The sequence below is a fragment of the Lissotriton vulgaris genome, chromosome 7 (assembly GCF_964263255.1).
Source record: "Lissotriton vulgaris chromosome 7, aLisVul1.2, whole genome shotgun sequence".
In the NCBI taxonomy this organism is placed as follows: Eukaryota; Metazoa; Chordata; class Amphibia; order Caudata; family Salamandridae; genus Lissotriton; species Lissotriton vulgaris.
This window is the reverse complement of record NC_141695.1, coordinates 745,246,357-745,261,330: the sequence shown is the minus strand read 5'-3', so window position 1 is coordinate 745,261,330 and position 14,974 is coordinate 745,246,357.

Below are 14,974 nucleotides of genomic sequence, written 5' to 3'. Positions count from 1 at the left end.
ACGGTAGAAGCGCTTCACGGGCCGCGAACTGGGCCGCAAACTGGTAGCGAAACGGGAATTCGCCATTTTGTGCTTCGTTTTAATTAAATTACTAGGTATAAGGGGGTGCGGGAGACGTATCATAATCCCCTATGTTTCATGAGGGTGGCTGAGGAGGCTCATATATGTTGATACATCTCTTCCAGCGGCTGTGCGTGAGCTTTTTTTTTTTTGCTGCGTGACGTCTGTTAACGTTCGATTCGATGGAAATCAGGAAGTGTTGACCGCCAATTTGTCACTGCGATAAAATATTTTGTTATAAATGAATCCTTATTGATAAACATTGTCTGCGCCATCTTGCCTTTTTTCCAATGCCACAATTTTGTCGTGCACGGCAGCCATTTTAGATGCCAGGCTGGTCCCAGGCTATCACCTACCCCTGCGGATGTAGTTTATGGCCCCAGCTGTAGAGAATCCAGACATGCCAACCCTCCCGATTCAGGCGTGAGACTACTGATTTCAGTGCTAGTCTCCCGCCTCCCGATTTCTGCAAGCAAAAACCCGGGGGCATATTACCAACAACTAGCGATAATTTTTGTCTCTAACTTGTCTAGAGACAAAAATTATCGCCGCACATCGGCGATTTTTATCGCAAATAAACCTTGCTATTAGCAAGGTTTATCGCAAATGCGATAAAAAACGGCCGCAATGCATGAATATCGCAGAAAAGTCAGCGATATTCATGTATTATCGAGCAAATGCTCTTAGCCATGTTATCCACCTCCCATTGGATAACATGGCTAAGAACTGCTCAGGGCACTGACATGCAAAGCGGGGCCCACGATGGTCACTATCTCCTTTTAGCTGTCACTAACTGGTGTTAGCGACAGCTTGGTAATAGGGAGATAATTTTATCTCCGCTTTCTTGGCTTTTAAAGCCAAAAAAGCGGAGATAAACCCCCTTGATAATATGCCCCATGATTCCTCGGGGGTTTCAGCTGACAGGGCTTGGTATTGTGTTACGTGGTAATTCTTCCAGGAAACGTCAGAGGGTCGATGCAGGGGTTCTAGAAGGGGTGATAAACCATTTAAGCCTCATAAACAAGTGCATGGTCTTTTAAAGATCTGTGAAGTACTCGGGGCGGCGGTGTGTGTGTGTCCTCTTTCAGGAGGGGGGGGGGGGAGAATGCCAGCAACTTCCAGGCTAGGCAGTGTTCAACACTTGCATCACCCTTTCTCTGCCTGCTATTGCGCTCCATGCTTCGGAAAGGTAAGAAAAAGAACGTGCATTTGAGTTTGAAATGTCCGATCCTGTAGCAGTACACTTGCAAAGCCCACACATGACAATAACCCGATTCAAGGCCCCATTCACCCGTTTTAAAAAAAATTTATAACACTCCAACAAAGTAAGATTATAAAACTTTATTAACTTTTAAATATAATGAACGGAACAAAAACTGTAAAAACTTTTAAACATTTTTCACCAAAAAAAGCAACAATTGTCAGAAGCTGTCTTTTGTGCGAATAGTCCCAAGGCAGCACAACGTGCTGAGTTCTGGACAGCACCCAGGTGATGTCGCCTGGGTGCCGCACTGGTTTTGGTATCCTACAATGCTGCTCCGAAAATTGGCGTGGGGCGTCCGGGTGGTGCGGGGGGAGGCCTCGTCAGTAGCGGTCTGTTGTGCGAATAGTCCCAAGGCCAGTAGAACGCGCTGAGATGTTGATGGCACCCAGGTGATGTCCAGTAAACTGCTGCACTGGTTTTGGTATCCTACAATGCTGCTCCGAAAATTGGCGTGGGGCGGCCCGGGGGGGGGGGCGTGGGGGAGGCGGCGTGAACGGGCCTCCCCAGGTGGCGGCCATCCAGCTGAGTTGTGCCCGCTCTTGCGGCTACAGCGTCTCGCTCACCATGTTGTTGAGTTGCTCCCACTCTTGCAGTGCAGCGATAGGCGGCTGCCACATGACTCTTAAAATGGCGGACGGCTCTTCGGTTTTGGGCCTGGTCCACTAAAATGGCCCTGGGACACCTTGGAACTCGGACGCTTGCCTGCTAGGGCTTGGGCTCCATTCTCGAAAAGCGTCCCCTCAGCCGTGAAGATTCTACAAAAGTCTTGGGGGCCCCCGACTCCCGCAGGCTTCCGGTGGGGAGCGGCTGCCATGATTGCTCGCGGAATGACCACGACGGAGCTACGAGATGGTGGTGCTCTCATGCTGATGCCAGCTTTAGTCTGAAACATCCAGAAACACGGTGGGGCTTTCATCGTTTGGGAAAAAAAAATGTTCTAAACCAATGAAAAGTGTTATTTTTAGGTCATATGACCAAGCCTTCCATCTTTAGGAAACCAAAAGTAAAATGAACCAATGAAAAGTTTTATAAACAAGTCACATGACCTGTTATGCGGCATAGGGCTACAAAAAGCGTAGAAAATCTGTTGGCACGTGAGGCGGCGTCAGTAGCGGACCGATGTGCGAATAGGCCGAAGGCAGCACAACGCGCTGAGATCCGGATGGCACCGAGGTGGTGTCCAGCAAATTGCCGCACTGGTGTGGCCATCCTACAATGCTGCGCCGAAAGACGGCGTGTCCAGCTGAGTTCCGGTCACTCTTGCGGTACAGTGACTCGAACGCGCCGATATCCGGATGACACCGAGGTTGTGTCCAGCAAGTTGCCGCACTGGTGTGGCCATCCTACAATGCTGTGCCGAAAGTCGGCGTGGGGTGCCCCGTTGGCTTATGAGGTGATGTCAGTAGTGGACCGATGTGTGAATAGGTCGGAACCAGCACAAGGCGCCAAGATCCGAATGGCAAGTCCTGGATGTTGAGTGCCATAGTTGAGAGTTCTGAGCAGTGCTTGTAAGACTATCTGAAGCTTATTTGCACCTGCTGCAGCTTCACAGTTGCCCAAGGTGGTGTCCAGCAAATTGCTGCACTGGTGTGGCCATCCTACAATGCTGCGCCGAAAGACGGCGTGTTCAGCTGAGTTCCGGTCACTCTTGCGGTACAGTGACTCGAACGCGCCGAGATCCGGATGGCACCGAGGTGGTGTCCAGCAAGTTGGCGCACTGGTATGGCCATCCTACAATGCTGCGCCGAAAGACGGCGTGACCAGCTGAGTTCCGGTCACTCTTGCGGTACAGTGACTCGAACGCTCCGAGATCCGGATGGCACCGAGGTGGTGTCCAGCAAGTTGCCGCACTGGTGTGGCCATCCTACAATGCTGCGCCGAAAGTCAGTGTGGGGTGCCCCGTTGGCTTATGAGGTGATGTCAGTAGTGGACCGATGTGTGAATAGGTCGGAACCAGCACAAGGCGCCCTGCACTGTTGAGCTTTTTTCAATGCCTGTTTTTTGTTGTTTCCCCTCCATCAAAAACAAAAAAAATATATAAAACTGTGCAAAAATACAAAAAAATGTTTAGAAAAGCAGTGCTTGTAAGACTGTCTGAAGCTCTTTTGCACCTGCTGCAGCTTCACTATTGCCCTGGTGTGGCCAAAGATCGCCCATGACATAGGCGGACGGCTCCCGAGGTCCGGCGGAACTTTTTTCCTTTTCCTTTCTGCTTCTTGTCCCACAATCCGTTTCACCTGAAGACACGACCAGGTTCCTGAATGTGTGCAGGGGGACGCTATTGATTGAATGAAAATGGCGGCTTGACACAAAGCTGACTCAAGCGTTGCTGTTGATGCTATACAGACAAAAATTGGTTTTCAGTTTGTACATTCTTCAGGAATTTTTTTTCCATCCAAGGCTGATTGAGAGTTTGTAGAAAAATGGCTTCAGATTTTCCACATATTACTCTTCAACATTCTTCCTAAATGTAACAATGTGAGACTCACTAGGAGAACGGCTGTTTATCTTTCCTTTCAAAATGCTGCCAACAATATTTTCTGAATGGAAGACACCATCTTGTAGCATAAAGGGCCGAAAGGGGTTCTGGTCTGGCCGATTGTTGGTGGAGACATTTTGACTATATCTTGGACCTGCCCGGCCTCGCCCAAAATGGCGCCGGTATAAATGGGACTCGTAACTCCTTGCCCGCAAATGTATATCTAGAAAATTTTATTGTAAGTGGCCCTGTCTTATTTTAATTACAAAATGTACGTCCACCGATTCCGCAACTGTTAGACACCTTAGTTCTTGCAACCTAATGGCCCGCTCGTTACGTTCCTCTACAGTGTAAATGTCTCCTCATCATATACGATTTCAGTTTGCTCCGTGGCCGGCCCACGTGGTTATAGGCCCGTATTTGTATACTGACATTTTCACAATAAAGGTTTTTAAAACAAAACACGGTAGTAGTATTTACATTGGTAAAGTTTTTACTTTTAGTCACTGTTTTCGAATCAGTAAAAGGCAAGTGAAATAAAGCAGTCCAATTATATGACGGATAAAAGGTATAATATGTAGGAACGTAGTAAAGATAAATGGTCAAGGGCAGTTGTGTTTTCCACTCCTGCAACATAAAGTGATCGATAAGAATCTGATAATCAGGCGTATCGGCGACTAAGACAGCAGGCCGAGTCTCTTTTACTCAACGGCTCCGTCATGGAACGAAGAAACGTCCTTTTTCTCGAAAAAGGAATATATTTTACTTGCAGGACAGTTGTAAATTTTCCGGGAAAGTACATTAGCCTGGAATATTATAACATATATGTTTAAAAAAAAATAATGTTCGAAAACAATAAAAAGCGTAATTTTTAGGTCATATGACCAAGCTTTTCATCATTAAAATAACAAAAGTAAAATGAACCAATGAAAAGTTTTATTAACAAGTCACATGACCTGTTATGCTTATGTTACGCGCTGCGCGCCGCGCCCCGGATCACTTCCGGGTGCGCTAACGCGGCGTGTCATATAACGCATTACGCGACAACGTAGGTCAAGTATATAGTCAAAATGTCTCCACCAACCAGCGTTCGGAACACAACCCCTTTCAGCAGTCCAAAAAGTTCTGTTAAATGACAACAGAGGGGACAGGCAACAAGAACCATCAGTCAAAGAAGGGAGGGCAAGTTCTTCTCTTCCGGGTCATGTTGGGGCGCTACCGGAACTGATCGAATTGGTAGTCTACAGTGTTTCTGGATGTTTCAGACTAAAGCTGGCGTCAGCATAAGAGCACTACCATCTCGTAGCTCCGTCGTGGCCATTCCACGAGCAGACATGGCAGCCGCTCCCCACCAGAAGCCTGCGGGAGTCGGGGGCCCCCAAGACTTTTGTAGAATCTTCACGGCTGAGGGGACGCTTTCGAGAATGGGACCCAAGCCCTATCAGGGAAGCGTCCGAGTTCCAAGGTGTCCCAGGGCCATTTTAGTGGACCAGGCCCAAAACCGAAGAGCCGGCCGCCATTTTGAGAGTCCTGTGGCAGCCGCCTATCGCTGCACCGCAAGAGCGGGAGCAACTTAACTACATGGTGAGCGAGACGCTGTAGTCGCAAGAGCGGGCGGTAAACAGCTGAATGGCGGAAGAGGCACAGTGTAGCAAAAGCGGGCGGAATGGCAACTAAAATGGTAAAGGGGCGCCCCACTACAGCGTGTCTTCAGGTCAAACGGATTGTGGGACAAAGTCCAGAATAGAAGAGTCATCAAAAGACAAAAAGTTCCGCCGGACCCCGGGAGCCGGCCGCCTATGTCGGGGGCGATCTCAGGCTACACCAGTGCTATAAGACTTGGGGAGGGGGTCGGAGCCAAGCGTCTTCTCCGAGTCCGTGCCATCACACCGCCCCTCAGGGGCCTCCGTCAAGCGGTTTAGGGAGGTACCATATAACATTGTTTTCAAATGCAGTCAGGTCCACAAACGACCCTCACTTACTTTGAGAATAGTCAAGCTGCAGTAGGTGGAAATAAGCTTCAGACAGTCTTACAAGCACTGCTTTTGTAAACATTTTTTGATTTTTTTGTATTTTTGCACAGTTTTATATATTTTTTTTTTTTTGATGGAGGGGAAACAACAAAGCACAGGCATTGAAAAAGGCTCAAACTCAGAACTCTGAACTATGGCACCCAACATCCAGGACTTGCCATCCGGATCTTGGCGCCTTGTGCTGCTTCCGACCTATTCACACATCGGTCCACTACTGACATCATCTTATAAACCAACGTTATGTAAATAGTTATTTAATAAAATGTTTTACCCTGTTTCTTTGCTGGTGTGTTGTCTATATTTTTAATATTTGCATAGGGTTTGTCGTTATTTTGGGCGGGATGGGTGACGGAGCCGAGCTGTCTTGCAGCCCTCATGGTGTGGAGCTCAGTTCATCTCAGTATTTTCGTATTTCTCATGAAGGGTTGTTTATAATATTTCTATTTTAGCGAGGTCAAAAAGAGATCCAATTAGTGGCCTACTGATTTTGCTCGATTACTTTTATTTTTTTACACGATTTTTCACGATCTGCAAAGACTAAACAGAGTATTGCGACTTTGTGCTTGTTTGTAAATAGAGAATGAACCAAAGAGAATCAATTGTAAAACAGTAAATGCTTGGATAATAATCAATCAAATGGAGAGACAAGCAGGCAGGACGGATTACAACGGGGGTAAAGGCCTGCGTTAACTACTCTTCACTATCTGCAAAGAGAGAGTACTACTAAGAGAAAAGAGGGGAGGGGGGCAGCGTTCAAAGCACATCAGCGTGCATAAATACGAAAATGTTTTTATCTATCACGTACTTGACATTTTAAAGCTTTTCATATTTGCTATTAAAAAACCATTGAAATTCACTGAAAAAACCATAGGTTATAGTCGATATATAGTTAGGAATTTGCATTTACAAAACCTTGAAAATTCAATGAAAAAACCATTGGTTTTAGGCCATATATAGTTAGGGATTTGCATTTACAAAACCTTATTTTACTCGCATAAAACCATTGAAATTCCATATATAGTTAGATGCGCTAACTATATATCGCGCACCCGCAATCCACTGCTGATGATGTCACATATTACATCATTCATGACATGGTCAGTGACATCACTGATGACATCACTGATGACAACTCAAATGACATCACTGATGACATCACTGATGACATCACTGATGACAACTCAAATGACATCACTGACAACATCACAGATGACATCATTCATGTGTTAATACGATGAACCTCTACAGACTCTGATATATCTTTAGATACACTCAGTGAAAACAGACACTCACAGACTGTCACTCATCCATGGAGTTACTCATACACCTAGACAGTCATGCAAAGAATCAAACACACCTCCAATTCCTCTACTATACAGTTATACACACCTTACTTATTGAAACATATTCTAACACATATTTACTCTCTTATACAATCCTTGATACATGTTCACAATGATCCATACAGCCACTCACACATTCACTGGCTCTTATGCACAGTTATTTATATATGTTAACTCTCACATGTACTGTGTTTTACATATGTACTTACTTTGACATGTAGCACTGAGATATCCATTCACTCACCAATACACTCATGCACACAGTCAACCGCCCATATAGCTGTTTCCACATGCACTCTTGAACTCATACACCTAGTGAATCAACTGCTTACACATCTATGCACAGAGTCACACACCTCCCAGCCACCCACACACATACTCAGTCTCCCATACAAATACTTGAGCAACCAATCAATAACCCATATAGTTATTCATATAGCTACTGATCAACACATGCAGCAGTTTACAGAACAACAGATATAATGATGCACAAATTAATACAGTTTAATCACTAATCCATGCACTCAGTGAGACACATTTAATCACTCCCTCATACAATCAGTCATGCACCTATTAAATCCTTCATCGAGACATTTATACATCCACTCATTCTTCAATATGTAAGACATATTTTAACTTTACAGAAACATACAGTCACTGGATGATGTCATCAGTGATGTCATCAGTGATGTCATTTGAGTTGTCATCAGTGATGTCATCAGTGATGTCACTGACCATGTCATGAATGATGTAATATGTGACATCATCAGCAGTGGATTGCGGGTGCGCGATGTATAGTTAGCGCATCTAACTATATATAGAATTTCAATGGTTTTATGCGAGTAAAATAAGGTTTTGTAAATGCAAATCCCTAACTATATATGGCCTAAAACCAATGGTTTTTTCATTGAATATATATATATATATATATATATATATGCATTACACTATTCATTTCCATCCTAAGTCCAAAATTGAGACACTATGGGAGTCTGACCTCCTTGAACATTCCTTACCTTTAAGGGACTGTGGTTCCATTTGGAATAGAATACATCACACATCCCCTTATGCACCACACAAACCCTTTATTATTTTTATAACAGGCTTTATATTACTCCACTTCCTTTGCAAAAATATAATCCAACATTCTCAAACTTGTGCTGGTCTTGTAAATCTCTTCATTGTACATATCTACAAAGGTTTTTTTCATTGTCCACCAACCACTGTTTTTGGTTACAGGTTTGCAAGACTATTTCCACTATTTGTTCCATTGGTTTCACTTTTGATTTTAAGTGTATTTTTTTAGGAAGTTTGTCACGCTTTTGGCCAACACGTTCTAAACTAGGCAAGTTTTTAGATCTGTCACTTTTTATTGCCTTTCATGTCATTACATCCAGTTGGAAAATGCCAAAGACATTAATGTTACCAGCTGGTGCAATCTTCTTTGTTCTCATCATAGACTTGATACAGCAGCAGCTCCATCTACACTACAAATGATAAACAGGACCTTTTTTGCTCTCCCCTTACTGATTACTTAAATAAAAAGTGTAAAACCACCCGAGATTCCACTATGGTTTTCCAGCCACCATGATGGCTTCTTCCACTAATATTTAAAATCATTTATCTCACTGTTTATCATTGTTATTATGAGAAATAAGTTGTAATAATATGTTTTTATTATATGAACTAATTGTTGTATGATATATGTTTTTTATATGATACATGTGCAGATATGCAATAAGTAATATTTATTCTTTCTCTCTTCTATTTTCTCTTCTTTTCTGTTCTCCTCTTTCATTCTTCTTTCCTTTCTTTTCTTAATACCCAAAAATGTGATGTACAGAATGATTTCATTTTATAAGTGTATTATGTATTCTTTCCTTTGTATTAAGTCTTAGTAATTTTTGTCTTTCTGGTTAAAATATTTCATGGGTTGATTTGCTATTCTGTGTAATTATATAATTCTGTACATTCATTTTGTATTAAATAAAGCTTTGTTAACTAAAAAAAGCTCGGTTTTTTTATATTTCATGTATTGTTTAATCTTGCAATTGCTAAAAGTGCTTGCTATTTCCAAGATGTATTTCTGTTTTTAGGTTTTGCCTGCACAGGCCTTGCGATGTGCTTGAGAAATCTATGGTTTTTAATGTAAACTTTAAGGGGAATTACATGCCGCCTCCTCTCTTTCCTGGCTTCTAATTGGTTCCTGTGCGTGCCACTTACCTTTGCTCCATTTCTTTTGGCTGCAGCATATTTTCCTGCATTTACTAATGCTTGTTCCTCCTCTGCTTCGCCTATCAGTTTCCCGCTGCCAAAATACTATTAACATCCGCCTTTGGTGGAACTATATTTTCGTATAGTTTTGCCTTTTACTATTGCAACATATTTATATAACAATTTATCACCTGGAGAGATTAAGTGATTTGCATAGAATCACAGGATGTTGCTTGGCAGGCTGAGACTCAAGCCCGGGTCCCCAGCTCTGGAGTCAGCAGCTCTTTCAGCTGTTCTACATCCTCTACACTCCCTTGTTATCTGTCAGGGAGCTCTTTCCTTCTCCCGGACGGACGATGATTGATGAAAAACGCTCCTTATTTATTACATAGGTGAAACATATGCATTACCAATGCTTGTTTGTTCATGTAGTAACATATTATTTTTATAGTGCATACTTTTGCACTGAGTCACCTCCAGATGTTAACAATGACCCAGGATTGAGAGCTCTCGAGTTGAGGCTGAAGGCAGTGCAAGTTTCTAACAGTGGCTGTCAGTTGGTCAAAAGTTGCTCAAAATGCATGTCATCCAATCCTTGGCCTTTCTGTAGAGCAAATAGAGCAATGGGCACATATTGCAGTTACAAATGATTCTGTGCAAATGTGTGTGAAGGATGTCAACATTTTGTAGGTGAGAGTAAAAGAAAATGTGATGCTTACAGGGGAGTGGGCGCATTTGGGGTGGTGATGTGAAGGTGATGTATGGAAGTTCATTCAGGAGAGCGTTAAAAGAGAGCGCTAAGGAGGAAGGAGATGAGGTGTAAGCTATGCAGGTAGAGGAAATGTGTATAGCAGGCGCGGTGCGTCCATTGGGGCATAGGGGCGTAGCTCCACTAAGCCCAATGGACCTACTGCGTCGTCACTAAAAGCCCAATACAAATATTTAAAAAAATCGCCTGCTGCAGCTGCGCAAGTGTATTTTTGGGCACAAGCATGCCCGCGCATGCGCAGATCGTTTTCCCGTGAATTCCCCCTTACAGAGAGGACCAGGGGGCGGGTCGCAGCCCCCGGGGTTACACAGGGCGACTGGGCGAGGAGTCATGGTGCCCCCCCAGCCAATCCTGGCGCTGCATACAGCGCCAGGATTGGCTGGTCAATACATAGCTGACTTTGGTGCTGGGAAACCAGGTTCGAGCCTCTTATCAAGCCATAAAAATGTATACATTACTTACTTTTGTGTTAAATAAATAGATATTTTAAAAAACAAATAAAAATGATGTTCCGACTAAGGTGTGAAATTGGTGTCGAATAAATACATGTTTTAAAAACAATTAATATTAATCATGTATCATTGGCGCTGGAGTACAAGGTTCGAGACTGGTATTGAACACTGACAAGTTATATGGTCATAAAAAAATACATGAATGATGGATGGATGCAGGATGGATGATGGGTGGGTGGATGGGTGGGTGGATAGGTGGATGCATGAATGGATGCAGGATGAATGATGGGTGGATGCATGAATGAATGATAGATGCAGGATGGATGGCTGGGTGGATGGGTGGATGCATGAATGAATGATGGATGCAGGATGGATGGGTGGGTGGATGCATGAATGAATGATGGATGTAGGATGGATGATGGATGGATGATGGATGCGTGGATGGATGGGTGGATGGATGCATGAATGCATGATGGGTGCAGGATGGATGCAGGATGGATGGGTGGATGGATGGATGCATGAATGCATGATGGGTGCAGGATGGATGCAGGATGGATGGGTGGATGGATGGATGGATGGATGGGTGCATGAATGAATGATGGATGCAGGATGGATGGATGGATGGGTGGATGGATGGGTGGATAGATGGGTGGATGCATGAATGAATGATGGATCCAGGATGGATGGATGGATGGGTGGATGCATGAATGAATGATGGATGCAGGATGGATGGGTGGATGCATGGGTGGATGCATGGATGCAGGATGGATGCAGAATTGGTGGATGGATGGATGGGTGGATGCATGGATGCAGGATGGATGGGTGGGTGGATGCATGAATGAATGATGGATGCAGGATGGATTCAGGACGGATCGGTAGATGGATGGATGGATGGATGGATGGATGGATGGATGGATGGATGGATGGATGGATGGATGGGTGGATGCATGAATGAATGATGTATGGATGCAGGATGGGTGGGTGGATGGATGGGTGGATGCATGAATGAATGATGTATGGATGGATGCAAGGTGGTTCGGGCTCGCTCGCTCGCTGCGGTGCAATATGCAAATTAGTTTACGCCGCACCACTTTCAAATGTCACCAGCCGCCCCTGGTGTAGAGGAAAGGGGCATTCGTGTCTAACAAACCATTAACAAAAAGCTAAGAGAGGCAACAAAATGCTGGTAGGTTGGCACACTGTGGGAAACACTTTAACTTAGTTCACAGGGGTATGCATAGGCCAAGACCACTCCACTACCCCCGCTTTTTTCATACCAGTTAAAGTCCTGGGAGTTTATATCTACATTTCAGTCATCAGAGCAGAGATACCAATAGACACCGTAATGAATATAGTGGTCTGCTTCAATATACCAAATGTCGGCTACTTGTTTTGCAATTAACATGTTCGTCTAATCGTGTGTTCGAGTTTACATGGCTGGAATAGGGCTGTGGTTGTACATTGTGTTTTTTTCTCTTTTAAATAATCATACTACGTCTGGTTGGGGTGTGGAGAGAAGGAGGAGTTACACCATGAGAAAATGTTGCACACTCCGCACCCAGAAGTCAGCAGTGCAAGCAAGCCTAGATTTTCTTTTTTTAACTCGTCTTCCTAGGTTGAGCTGTAATTGCTTTCACTCAATGGCTAAGACACACATTGGTAACACTTCATTCGGTTGGATATTAATCTCGTGAGATTGAAGCGCTTGCCCTGAACAACACTCTCTTCACTGTGTAGGTGTTAAAAAAATACATAGGTTCACCCCTGTCTGCTACAATGGAGTCAAGGAGAACAGCCCTTCCAACACACCCGCTGCCTTCCTGCGCGCAGCCCCCAGAAATCTGTTGCTTTAGCGGCATTGCGATGAATAAAGCCTCTCTGGGATCTCTAATTGCCTTAATCAAATAATCGCTCCGTGATTCCGACACCACCTTCCGCAGGCGGCCTGGAAACAAGAGCCGTGCATATGTAAATTGGAAGTGATCAGGGGATTGGGTTCGACGTTTTTTATTTGGAATAAAAACACCGGTCGAGCCTCGCTCGGCCCGGCCCCCGTCTCAGGATTACAGAGCCAGCGCCTGTCCGCTATGATAATTTCACTTCATTAGCTTCAGATATAAACACAGGCTTTTTCCGCACGCAGCCTCTTGGAGCTGTTGATTCTGTGCACACAGAGGTTATTCATGTCTCGTAATCGGGCCTAGCCAGCAGGATAACAATAAACGGTGGCAGACACGCAGGCTGTCGCGTGTGTAGCCTTTCAAAAGCACTGTTTTCCCACCGTATTGTATTATATTTATTTTTTTACATGACGACATGCCCAGCTCACTTCCAGTAATAACGGAGGTTCCGTGTTTTGCGTTGAAGAGTCTGCCAGCGAACCATTAATGCTGAAGAAATCTTTTTGCACAAAATCGTGTAAATGTTAAAGGGAAACGCTTTGAGATTGGGGAATACCTAATCCATTATCAACTGGCATATACGTAATTCCAATAGTCTCTTTTCTGAATATCGGCTTGTCAATGACCATGTAGCATCAACTTTAATAACTCTTCTGTATGTCATTTGCTTTTTATTCTGCTGTTGCCTCTAGGGGTAGTGCGAGCTTTCCTCTTTAAATTATCATTAGCAAAGATCCGTTTTTAATCTATTATTGATTTTAGGTGAATTAACGCGTGTCGTATATTGAATTTGACAAACATTTTCTGACTATTTGCTGAATATTTTCCACCAATCCACAATTCCACTGTTTCCATTTTCCTTTCTTAATAATAACGTTTATATTATCTAGTGATACATACCACCTTTATACTTCCTAAACAATGCAGATAATATGCATCAATACTACTCAAATGGTAATCAGTGGCAATGTTGCATCAACATTGGTTGGATAAAAGGCCGAGTTGGCTCCACTCTGATTCCCAATTTTTTGTTTTTTTTGTTTAACATAGCGCGAACTAGACCCGAGAAATCGGGTATCAGAGAGCTTCGTCAAGTCAGAATATTGTAGGTTAAAGATAAGCCTGGACCAATCACCCAAATCAGGATGGCTTAATGCAAAAGTAGAAGAAAACCTGCATCAGCTATGACATTTCAGAGGCAGGCTGCTGCCAGTCCGTAAACCTTACAACTTCAGTACAAATCAATGCTCTCTATTCTCTTCTGATGACAGCTAGATAGATAAGCTTATAAGAGCATGCCTTATTCTTCTGGAGGGAAGTAACAATCCACAAAGTACATTTGCCAAAATAATGCTTTTTCTGGGTCATCATACAAAAAGTTTGAGAGGAAAAATAAAGATCTTGTGGCATTGAAATCCCTTCATATCGGCTTCGGAAGCATTAAACTGGTAAAGCAAGGCAAACATACCCTGTTTGCCCACACCTAGTTTTTTTACTCTCAAATTTGCCCACTGGCTCATTTTGTCCAAGACAATCATATCTATGATTTTCATGGGAGGTGTACCACTTGGGCAATGTAAAAGTGAAAAACCGACTCAGCTATAACTATTTGGTGGCCTGTTTTCCTCTTCAACATTTATACTTTCTGACTTGGAATATTTAATTTGCCTTGTTATATTTCGCCTTGACTTTGGGTATTATTTATATAATTTCTTTTACAGGATGTGGAGTACGGGGCCCAGTGGTCAAAATGGCCCGTACCAGCACTGCCTCTTAAAATAAAGAAGACAGATTTGATCAAAACTTTACTTCCTCTTTTATTTATTAGACATTTTCAAATGGTGGCGACAGCGGATGTCTGACAGAAAGATTAAAGCAGTGAGGTGGTCCAGCTGTGATTCCTTGTGACTATACTATGCTTTCAGGAAAAAACATAATGGGGTTATTTCATCAGAGCACCTCTCTAAAATAAAGCAGAACTTACTGCACCTTCCAAGCTTTACTAGTGAGGCAAACAGGGCAGTCCTTCAAGCAGCAGCAGAACAGAGATCAACCTTTGACTTCCCAGTCACCTACAGGGATTGGCCACCCTGTTCCATAATATTTAACAATTGCATTTTTGTGTGTATTCTGGACCCGATTTAGAGTTTGCCAGATGGGTTACACCATCACAACCTTAATGCCTCGAATGCCTACTTCTTCACCCTTAGCCAACTTTCTGTGCCAAGCGCCGTCCCCAGTGAGTGGCCAGTGTTTCAATTGGTTGTGATGTCCAGCTTGTGTTCCTCCTCCAAGTCTTAGCCCCTACATCACACCTGGTACGTAGTACTCCTTAAGAATCTGTAAATGATTCTGAAAAATACCTATTGTGATAATCTGCTGACAAACCTATACAATTTACTCCCTCCTTCTGGGGTATTAATTCATCAGTTTAAAGCAAATCTTGACAACTCCCGCTC